The following is a 12,328-nucleotide window of genomic DNA, read 5'->3' on the forward strand; positions in this document are numbered from 1 at the left end:
AGGTCTTCTCTTACCCTAGTGAGGAAAAAAGGCATTATATGTAGGAATCTTTACTGCTTCTCTGGTGAGCAATGACCTCTCCTGAAACACTGTGTCTTATTCCAGAAACCAGACTTGTAGAGATGTAGAACAATACAAGAGGAGTCTGAGACAGGAGTACGATTAACGGCCAAATAATATGCTGTACATCGAGAAACTCCAAGAGCACTGCCTATCATTTTGTCAAAGTAAAAATTAAGGGCTGATTTAATTGCAGTCTATAAGCACATATATGAAAAAGAAACGTGATAGTACATGCATCTTCAGTCTAATGAATAAAACCAAAACAATATTCAGTGAATCCAAAGGACCTCGTAGAGTCTTAATTGGAAAAAAGGTATAAATTTGTCCTGGTGGGGATTGTTCATCACTGAAACAATTTAAGTAAAACTGTGGCAGCTTCTCCACCACTGAAAATTTAAACATTAGAGCTGGATGTTTTTTTCATGAAAGAAAAACTGAGCAAGACTGAATTCAAAGAAATCCTGTGCTATGCAGAAGGTCAGACAAGATGTTTAGGTGTTCCTTTCTGTTTTCAGAGTCTATGAATCCAAGCAGGTACTGGTTCAAAGAATTTATAGTCTTGTCTTCTATGGGATTACTCATATACTTTAAGTTGAACAGGTGTTTAAGTGCTTTGCTGGATCAGGGCCAAGCAGAGCTGGTATCATGCCATTTCAATGCCCCTTTTTTAGCTGTGTCAGAACAGGACTTGAGGCTGGTATACCACTAGCAGTCATACTGCTCCAAGTAATTCACTTAGAAAACAGTGTAGATTAAATGGGACAACCAGGACTAATTTTGAAAGGAAGGGAGTGCTGGACTGAAATGTGGAACTACTAATAAGTGAAAATTAGAGCTGTGTGGCTCAAGTGTTGCATGGAAGAGGTTTTGGGAGTCCTATCACAATATTAGTCTGGGGTGTACTGCTATAAAAGAACCAGTGTTGCAGTAAGATGTTACACTAAGGTAGGAATTATCTTCAAATAACACAGTGTACACAGGAGAAGACTGTTCTAATCACTTTCTTAACTGATGCAGCTGTAGTGGTATTACATGGTTGTGTAGGCAAGCTCTTAATAACATATATTAGTGATTGTGGATTTCTTTCTTCTGTTAGCTTTCTCAATCCCTATAGTATTTAATAACTAATTTAATGATCTGATTTATGTGCAGAGATGTAGGATTATGTCTAGGCAAAGGATGCCTGATCATTTTACACAATTCATCTGGCTTTGATGTGTAGCAGATCAAAATGGAGTTCTTAGAAGAAATGGATGGAAAGTATCTACTAAAATACTTATAATCTTACTGCACCAAGTTATTGTCCTTTTATCTGACAACTTTTCTTGCTTATCTTTCTCCCGTTACACTCACCATTGCTACTGTCTGGTAAATGCCTTTTTCTTTTTTTCTCATATCTCCTTGAATTTCTCCATCTATCTACTACTGTTCTGTCAACATGCTAATGGAGGAGATCTGGCCCCACATCTTGCAGATTTCTTACTATGGTTTACTGTCCACTATGTGTTTTATCTGGTTAGACGTTCCCAAATTATAGCATACACACAATAGTACACAAGCTGTATCATAGTGGTATGTTAACAGTGTGTGAGGAGCTAAATGCCTTATCCTCCTCCTGTCATCACTGTTCCTATTGACAGTAGTAGCTAAGCAAAATATGTTTGGAAATTACACTTGGAACTGTTACAATTCAATCTTTTCCCAGATTTCTCAAAGTACATTTGGGAACTGTTGATTCCATTCAAAAATGAAGATGAAAAATACTGTAGGGTATGGCTTGGCCAAAATGCTGATCTCATATGAAACAATGCCAAACCACATTAACTCCTTAGTACTGCTTGGCACCTTAGGAAAACCCCAGTCAATGGGATGAAGTTTACTGAATTTCCTCTTAATTCCCTGGGTCACATTCTGTGCTTGCTGTTGCTCCAGGTGAAGTAGAGGAGCTGGAAATGTACAGACCAGAAAGTCTCTTAAGTGAGTGAGCAAATATTTGGCGAACATTTAGATAATCTCAGCACACTCAGGGTCATGATTTGGGATGGAGGAAAGTTTGGTAGCACATACCGTGCTCAAAAAATGCTGCTTTTATACAAGTGCTCAGAGGGCCATGGCATACCAGCCTGTCACAGGGCAGTCCTGTTCAGCATCACCTTGGGCAGGGGGCTCAGGGCTGAAAGGCAAGAGCTCTGCCTCTTCAAAGTGCTCATCTCTTTCAAATTCTATGTCAAGCAGAGCTTTACAGAACACAGATTCACACTTTTAAAGTGGGCACACTTTCTTGTTCCTCTCCCATTCCTAAGAACTATAAAGTCTTTGGGTTTTGTTGCTTGTATTTAAAACTCTCAAGCATCTTCCTTGGTAGGTCTGTATGTACACTGCAATTATGCATGCATTAAGCACTAAATGGAAACAAAAGGCATTTAATGTTAATTACACTGGGAAGTCACCATATTGTGATCATGCACAGCACCACTATTGCTGCCCAGCTAGATATCCCACTTTCATGCAAACAACAGAACCAAATTGAATTACATAAAAAGAAGCTACATACTGACTCCCAGCAGTATGTTTTGACAAAACACTTTGTCTACTTAAATGATTTCAGATGCTGTAGTCAAAAGCCTTGACTGCAAATAATGGGTTCATAAAACCTATCTTTAAAATTTTACCTGACAGTAATGCTGTGCAAATATCTGCACTTCTAGTTCACCTTCTCCACTTGTTTACATCAGGATTTTAATAGAGTGGCTGTCACAGAACAACAGCTAAAGGCCACTGTTTGATAAGTTGCTGTAAAAATAGACTGTTTAAAATGAGAATTTCCTTCCTAAATTCAGCCATCACAAAAAGGTGGTGGTTAGGAAAATATTGGAGAGAGACATTTTCTAGGAGAACTGCAATAAAGTCTTTTTGAGTTCAGTGACATTCTAACTAGCAATGACTTTGTAAGAGACTACATTTCCTATGTCTTCAGTTTTACTGAGAAATGACAAGAATACAGGGAAAACACACGGATAAAGAAAAAGTCAGGAGACAGATAGATAGACAGACAGACATATTTCTTAGTTTTCACATATATTTGAAGAATAAATTGGCTACATCTCCTTAACCACATGAAGAAAGAAATTAAACACTCAAGAAAGCCTCCAAAGTTCACCTGTAGAGCAACAATCTAAACAGTCAGTGCCCTACCATTGAGCTGCTGGCTTTCCATACCCAGAACAGCTGTGCAGAAGGTAGCTGGATGCAGATGGTCCTACATGACCTCCAAGCATGCACATCCAAGGCCCAACTCTCAAGAAGCCACCTGACACAGCAGCAAGTCTATACTGAATTGTTCTCATCGTGCAAGGTATGAGGTATTGAGAGGGAGTGTTTTTTAGCCTCTCACTTCTTTCCTGAGAAGGCATGATTTGGAGGGAGGTTTACTTTTCTCTGGCAAAAGGAGTGTCTAGCCACTGCTGTGTTCTTCTGTTGTGAGGTGGAATTGTACATTTCTGAGTTTTCTCCAAAGAGAGCGACCCCCTCCCCCCCCCCCATCATCTCTAATAGCTGGCTAACTGGCATAGCTGAATCCTATCTGAATTCAATATCATGCAGAGTAAGATTTCTGCAGAGCTGCTTGTAAAGGAGAATTTCAGAGCCAGAAATGAGGGGACAGAGATGCGGGATGGCTTAAACTATTTGGTTTGATTTAATCTGATCTTATTTTGTGCCAAGTGCATCAGTGCTCTCTGTTGGGGATCTTCAGTCAGAGTAGAATTTTCCATAACTCCGAAACCTTGGAAGCACAGTAAATAACACCAGTCTGTTAAATATATGCACACCATGCTCCCTTGTATTTTGCGAGAGCTAGAGATATTTGTGACCGCTTAGTAGCTATGAAGTATAAAGTAATTATACAACAACTTGTGGGTTTTCGGTTTTGTTTGTTTTTGTGGGTTTTGTTTGTTTGTTTGTTGTATGCTCTGATTTACTGCTGTGTAGCTTCTGAGACAAAACTTGCAGTTTGGATGAGCTTGTGCCTGATGCAACTCAAGGAAGAAAGACAAGACAAGAGCTGTAGTCAGTGAGAGCAGATAATGAGACTTCTAAAACCTGTTCTGCCAACCTCTACTTGTGTTCATTATATTTCTCTGACTCCTATGCCAGTATTATGGAAGAAATCCTTTTCTACTTATTCAGGGCTCATTTTATGAATCATTCATGTTAATCCATTGATCAGAATACCTCTTCCAGATGAGAGAGTTGGGCTCACCCTCAGGCTTAATGCACGAAATGTCCTGTATGGCTCTCCAGGACTACAACACTAATAGCTGTAACAGCAGGACTTCACTACTAGTCTCTGGAGTTCTCACTGAAATCAGAGCCTTAATGAGCACATACAAATCTAAGCCAGAGCATAGCACCCCCTCAACAAAAAAAATGTTGACCTTTACAGGTGGGACTACAGAGGAAGAAAACTGAATACTTTCAAATCTGCTAAATAATTTGGAAAAATAATAATGATTTTTTTAATGAAAAGTGGATTTTATAAGATGTTAAGGGACTTCATCATGCAGAAGGGGCTATGGAGCAGTTTTAGTAGGACTGAGGTCAGTAAAATTAGGCAAATATCCATTGTGAGTTATAACAAGACAATATATGAGACTGCAAAGGCTTAAAATACTTATTTATACCATGAACAATAATAATAGCTTGATATCCCAGTGTTTATTTATTCCCTCCTTATGCTTTCTGTGCACCCACACAGTTATTGCAGTTATGCTTTGGGCAGTGCTGCCCTTGCAACACAAAAGGCACAGAACTAGTGTGAGCACATGTGAAACCTGTCTGTGCACTGAAAGCCCCTTCCCTCTCCTCCTCCTACCTCAGCAGTCTGCAGAATGCACCTTTCAAAGAGGCAGATATCTACATTGGACCTTTCTCCCTTTATCTTATCAATACATAGAATTAACAGCACAAAATAATATCACTTATTTCTTGCACTCCAAGAGTTGCTGAAGACGTGCATTAGACATTGTGCTTAGACCATGTTCTCAAAATCCTTTTTTATGGACAATACTAGAACACCTATAACTTGCCAGCATGGTTATTATTAAATAATTTGTACCTGTGTAATGATTTCCAGCAAAGACTCTAAAATGTTTTGGCATTAAGAGAAGCCACTGAACTTTTTCTGAGGAAAGAACTATTTCTGGTCAGGACCCTATAGGGAGATATTGCTGCCATTTGGGTTTCTCTTGTCTCATGTGGTTCAATTCCCAGTCTCACTTTTTCAAATCTTTTATTATTATGATTATTACTATTATTACTCTTTTTACAGTAAAATATAGAAGTCTAGATTATTATCAAGGCACTCTCTATTCTGCCCATGACTTTTAACGTCCCAGAGAAGAGTATAAGAATACAATTTTTTTGCTCACTTGCTGTATGTAAGCCATCTGCATGGAAAATGGGATCTTAGATACAGATCTAAAATGTAGATCTGTTTTTTAATTTCTTCTTGTCCTTTTATTCCTACTAAAAGTGTTTGTTTAAAAAGAAAGATGACAAAGCACAGTGATACTCAAAGATACTGAGAAATCGACTCACCTGACACACTATGGGAAGGGATTTAAGAGTGTGGCCCCAACACCTGTGCTCTGACCATCAGCTCTGCTTCTTATGGTGAGTTGGTTTTAAACCAAGAGTACCTAAGAGATGTGTAAGGAAAATTAAGATCGCATATTGACGGAAAAAATGTAAAATACTCTGAAATATAGGAGATAGGGTGATGGAGACTGACCCCAGTCACCTATTATTTGTGTAATTTTAATTACTCTCCCTTTAATTTAAGCAGCTGACACACACTTTCAGTGGTGTTCACAAAGTTAATAGGGCAGCTGAGTAAGGATTTTAAGGTCATATTCTTGTCCTTTGGTGCTTACTTTATTTATTAGCTGCTGCATTAATATTCCTATGATTACAGAAATGACCATTTATGTATGTAATGCATCTTACAATAGTATACAATGATGAATATTGTAATATTTATCTCTTAATATGTCTTATCTTCCTTGACTCTTTAGTGCTAAACCCACAAAAATACAACAGCATTTTTATCAAGCTTCTACATTATTTACATTATTTCTTAATTATGGTATGCAGTCGTCAGATTGCTGACAACAATTTTCCTGGGTGTCACTCTTTCTTTGATTCCACCTTTCCCAACTGAAATTAAAATATTGACAGAAATAATTTTGCATGAGCAGTGGAAAATTCAGAGAGACATTTAAAGCAGAGGAGCTTCTACATTTATCACTTCTATCTATGTCCATTTGTCTCTGGTTTCCAGGTACATAAAAAGTAATGTGAGCAAAGCTAGTGTGCTGTCTCATCCATGTTATACATGTAGATAAATTATGACACTTAGCTGAAGTTTCGGTGTTGTTCTTTTTTTTTTTTTTTTTTAACCCCAAAAAAACATGATCTGTGTTGTAAAACCAGAAAGAATTTCATGTTTCTGGTCCACTATATCTTCAGGGTGGGGCAGGAATGAGGATTGGTAGACTATCAATGCGCATAGAGTTTGGTCTGTTTCCCCCATTTATCTGCCTCCTTCTCTACACAGCTCTGTCCTTGATAGACATGGTGCAGGAAGGAGAGACAAGCATGGGTCATGGAATTGGCTAGGGACCTGCCTGCAAGTCACAGTAGTGGCTCTCAAAAATAAAGGTTGTCAATAAAAGCATCCTCAAGCACTTGGTTGTCAAGCTGGAGATCGCAGAGGGGTTCTCCATGCGGGAAGAGATGCTGGCAGTGTGGAGACAGTGCAGTTACGGGACAGCCCTGCAGAGCAGTGCTGTTATGGGACAGGCCTGCAGAGCCCTTTGCAGCTGTGACAGAGGGAGCTGCCAAGCTACTGTCCATGGCATTTGCCTTCTGGAGGCATCTCTGGGCATTTGTACCTCTCCAGGCAGGTCCCACTCACCTGCCTCTTGGCCGGACATGAGATCTTCAAAGGGGAAACTCCCACTCCCACTCCTCAGCAGAGATGTGTCCTCAGACAGTGTCATACCTCTCACGCCTGAGGTCGGTAATCAGAGTTTAAGGCAACGGGTACACTAATGAGGTGTGTCAGAAAAATTGAACCGCTGGACTGATAACTGTTAAAATATTTCTCATAATTCCTTGTGTGTTTTCATATATATATATATATATATATATATTTTTTTTTTTTTTTTTCCTCTGCATAGGCACTATTCATTGCTTTTCTATTTAGAGGCTGTCTTATGATGGACCTTGTAAAACCTCGTAGGTTATATAAACAACAGTGTGAGTGTGATGTAGTGACACACGTCAGTAAGTATTCTCTATTTTAAATTAATTACAGTGAATCGATCTTATAATGTTAACAAATCTTTTTACATATCATCCTGAAATGTCTATTCGACTTAAACAGCAAGGTTTAGACATTGAGCAATGGGTAATGAGATCATGGTCAGCATTAGGATCTGAAGAGTTATAGAGATATGAAGGGGAGTGTGTTTTCCTGCTGTCAATAAATGTTGTAAATCCTAAATCAGACAACGTTGCAGTAATATTAAGACCCAGCAATCTAAAGGTGGCATAAAACATTCAAGAGCAGGAAGGGGACAGGCTACAAAGAGTCAGAACTGCTTTGCACTTCACAGGGTGTGCATGTGTGGTCAAGGCAAATTTCAAATACTCTGTATTGTCATCCTTCTATATTTAGTTGCACAACTGTGAGAAAATTCAGTCTTCAGTCCATCATATAAATAGATAGGCCTGTGGAAATGCTCGTCATTTTAATCCCAGTATGTTAATGTTGCCTGTGTGAATATAGATTTCTCAATTAAACTAAAGTAATTTGATGAAAGAACAAGTCTCACAGGCACAAGGAAAGGTTTCAGTAACCACAGCCTCATCTATTTATTGCTGGAGAAGTGTTTTCCACTGGAAGAGTGCATGGCCGAGGCTTAAAGCTGTATCTGGATTTTTTGCTCAGATGCCCCCCAAACTGTACATGTTTCCATGGGAAAGCTGTGAAACAGTCAACAACTTGGGTATACTATTGAGAGTGTATCTCTACATCCCGTAGAGTTAACTTTCCGAGGCCTCCTTGGAGCTAGCCCAGCAATATGGAGCTCCGATGCTTTTTCTGGGATCTCCTTTGATGTAGATCTGTGCTGATTTCTTTCTGAGAAATCTCCAGACCAACAGGCTCTTTTAAGGGATAGGACAAAATGTGTGTCTCTAGCCAAAGAATAGGAATCATAAATGGGTGAAATGACCTCATGTTAATACAACCCATGTAGCCTTATCTCCTTATCTACTTACAGTGTTTTATATTTTTAACTACTGGATATTTATAAAAAGTCACCACATCTATTGGCATTTGACAAAGGACACAGTTAAATGGACCTGGCATTTTCTTACTCATGTTGTTGAGCTACTTGTATCAAGGTTCAGGCACCATATGATACTGTGTATTTTATGGTTTGAAAAAATACTTAATTCTTTTGTAGGCAACAAGATCTAACATTTCTTCCTAAGTTTGACTTCATTCTTTTTTATAAACTGAAAAATATTTTTTCCAGTTTCTCAGTGATTACTTTAATTTTAGTGTTTCATCTCACACTGGTATGTGCTTTGCTTGCACATGTCTTTATGGATACACTTTCCAGAATACATGAGAATTTCACTTTAATTGCATTTTTCTCTGAATTGTACCACATTATTTTCTCCCTTTCTTTAGTTTGTTCATTTTTAGGCCATAAATATTATTAACCTACAGAGATTTGTTTCTGCTTTCTTTAGTTAATTAAAGACACTGTTGGATTTATCTTGTGCTACCACCAGGAGGGCACAACAAGTGAAATATTGTAATACTGGATGGTTCATTCATTAGCATAAAATAATCAGTGCTTTTGAATACCAGCACTTCAATGTCTCAGGTCTGGTTATTTTTGTGATTGTATCTAAGAAGCAGCAGCAGAGGGATAAAGAAGAAGGGAGAGACACACTGAGGGAGAAAAAAAGAAAGAGGGAGAATGACACAGCTGTTAAAATTAGCAGGTTTCCTAAGAAAAGACACAGGGAATCTGACAAAAACAAGAGTGCACAAGTTAAGCTTGCCTGAAGGCATATCTAGCTGGCACCTACAACATAACATGGGAGTAAGCTAAAGTAATTCTCTACTCTGCTACTAACAGAGACTGAATAATTACAAAACTATTTTTCCTACCTCATGACTTCTCCCTCTGGGGCAAAACCACCAAACAAGCTACCACATAGTCCTAACAAACATTCCTACTGATTCCACTTAATGTTTATTATTGCAAAGTAATGTTATTTTTCCAAAAGGAACAATGCCCTATGACAACATACATAAATGCATAAAGACATATGCAGACATTTAATGCATGTTGTACCTACATGGAGAGAGCTTATCACCAAATGTCAGAGAATACAGATTTCTCCAGAAGCTGCTCACTGTCTCTGTTACTCACCTGGAATCACATTCTGATCTTCCTTCGTCCTGGGACACAGCTCTGCTGTTGGCCCAGACTAGGTGGAAGACTTTGGGTCACCTATAGAGAGACCACTTCCCTAAGCGTTATCTTGGGCCTCCTTCAAAACCCTTTTCCCTAGGTATTACTCCACCTTTTCTCTGGGCTTTTCATGATTGTATGAAAAATTAATAGGACTCTGAGCTGTATTGCCTTTTCTCCCTAATTGCATCAGAGTGTAGGAAGATGAAGCAATGATATAACAGGGGGGGCTGAGGCTCCATGCTCAAACCAGGGAAATCTACTTACAGAGGGGCCCCCTCTGTGTACAGATGTAGGTGGTGTGACCTATTTCTGGGAGATTTTTTTTTCGTTTTGGGGAGAGACACCATTAATTCATTCTTCCTTTCTGAGGAATAAAATAAGAACCCAGACACATTGATTATTAATCATTCATTTGGGGACTCTCCTCCCTCTTGACCAATGACATAATCTTCAGTGAACAATATGTATACTGTAATTGACATTTGCACAAAAAAAAATCAGGTTATATTGTATGCATCTACACTAATAAAAATGGTCATCTTTCAAATCCTCCTTTTCAAAGTCTCGTTGAACAGACTTCGATATCTATATAGCATTTGTTTTGACCTTCGTCTCTCTGATCCCTCTGAACAGGGAAACTGTACAGCAATACAATATAATAGAAGCATACTTTATTAAAATACACATTTAGGCTTCAGAAGCCTAAATCTTCAGAAGCTCCAAAGTTAGGTGCACAGGAAGCATTGCATTCATCTGGAGGTTGAGCCTCTTTAGGCTTCACATAAAATACAAACTACACATGTCAAACTGAAAGTCAGTTGCATAATTGTCTTCTGAACAGCACTTGTTGATGTGTTGTGTAATTGCAGTAACTCAACAGTTCATCCGAAACTGAGTCTACACTTCTGCTTGTTTAAGATCCTTATTTTTTGATATCACAGATAATTTAATGCTATCTGTTATGGTAATCAAGAGTTCTACACAAAGATCAGTCACTCCTACTAGCAGATGAATCACTATTTTAACATGTCCTACTTCCAGATTTTTTTTTCCTTTGGTTTGCTTTGCTTTGAGAGAGAATGAGGACATACCAGTAGTTACTTCAATTGTATAAACTCTGTTTTCTTTCGTAAAAGACAATCCAGATACACATGAACATTTGAGTAATCAGGAGTCAGACATGCATTATTGTTAGATTGTTTTATGTAGAGATTCTGTTTTGGTTTTAGCAATTCTAATGAAAAAAAATATATATATATATAGGCTTACAGGAAGCAATTAGCTCATGAGAATTAAGGCTTTCATAAAAATATTAGCCACTAGATGAAATCCTTAGTATTTCTGTTAAAAGAATAACATTTTATTTGTGTTCATGTCTGCTACAGAGAGCAACTATCTTTGATGCTGATGGAGTGACCATGGAGGAAGTAGCCTGGGTCAGTGGAAGACAAGGAATACTAGGAAACAGAACACTTTTGAGCACAGGGAGGGCTTCATGCCATCAGTATGTATTTTCAAAAGTGTGGTAACTGCAGCAATCACACTAGAAAATGCTGCATTTTATTTTTAAACTAGCATCCTTAAAATAATGCATTTACAGAAATTAACTGCATTTTAAAAGTAATCATCTCTTGGATGATGAATCATCAAGCGCTGTTACTATAATCAGTGACTTGCCACAGAAACAAATGCTAAAATGTATGCTAAAATATTAGTCCTAATGATTTTTCTTTGGAAAATATTACTAATATAGTAATTTTAATTAAGGAAGAATTTAGCGCTTTTGTATTTGTATTCCCAATGTTAAACTCTTTTGTTATCACACTTACACCTCTGTTATTAATGTTAGCCATGGTTTGCAAAAGAGGAAAAGCTAGTTATCAATGAATAATTCAGGCTCCATAACTGTCAGACCTCATTATTTTAAATAAGGCCTGGTAGTTCCAGTTGTAACTGGCTAATTGCATCATTTAAACTTAAACTGTTAGAATATTTCATATAATTCACAATTTTAAAAACTTTTAATACATTCAAAACTACTGTAGTACATAGGGCAATTTGCTTTAAATCAGGCTGAGAGAACAAAGAGGCATTTGAGTTGTGATTTGAGTCCTCAAGTTGTTAAAAGGAAAAGAAGAAAATCTGTGGTGAAATTGATATATCCAGTAGTTAAAATGAAACCCTATCATTAGAGTGAAATGATGTAAAATACTTTTAAAAGTGGAAGTTGAAAAAATTAAACCACCTGAAACTAATGAACTCAGTTGTAACCTGACACCTGATGAAGCTCTGTTGCAAGATAGTTCAAATGCTGTCAATGAAAATGTTTCGTTTTGTGTGGCCGTATTCTCTGCTCTGGTCTGTTTCCTGGCAGTAAATGTGAAATTCCCAAAGCACCTATAAATAGATGCCATGGTGAGCGTTAAAAAATTTGAACCACTGTTTTTCCAAAGGGATCCAAGGAATTGTTTTTACTTGTTGATAATTTTAATTTGTGAGTAGAGAATTTTAACAATATCTTAATTTGGTTACCCTTAATAATACAGACTTGATAATGTGAGAAGGAAATACATTTTACATACACTTTTCTTCATAGTGTATACCAAGCATCATTTATAAACTAGTCTGATCTTAAAATGTTTCTTTTAATCTTTCTCTTTAGCTTTGTTCTCAGATTACATCCAGCAGTTTGTTATAGGTAT

Source organism: Streptopelia decaocto, assembly GCF_964273445.1.
Source record: "Streptopelia decaocto genome assembly, chromosome: 6".
NCBI classification, from domain to species: domain Eukaryota; kingdom Metazoa; phylum Chordata; class Aves; order Columbiformes; family Columbidae; genus Streptopelia; species Streptopelia decaocto.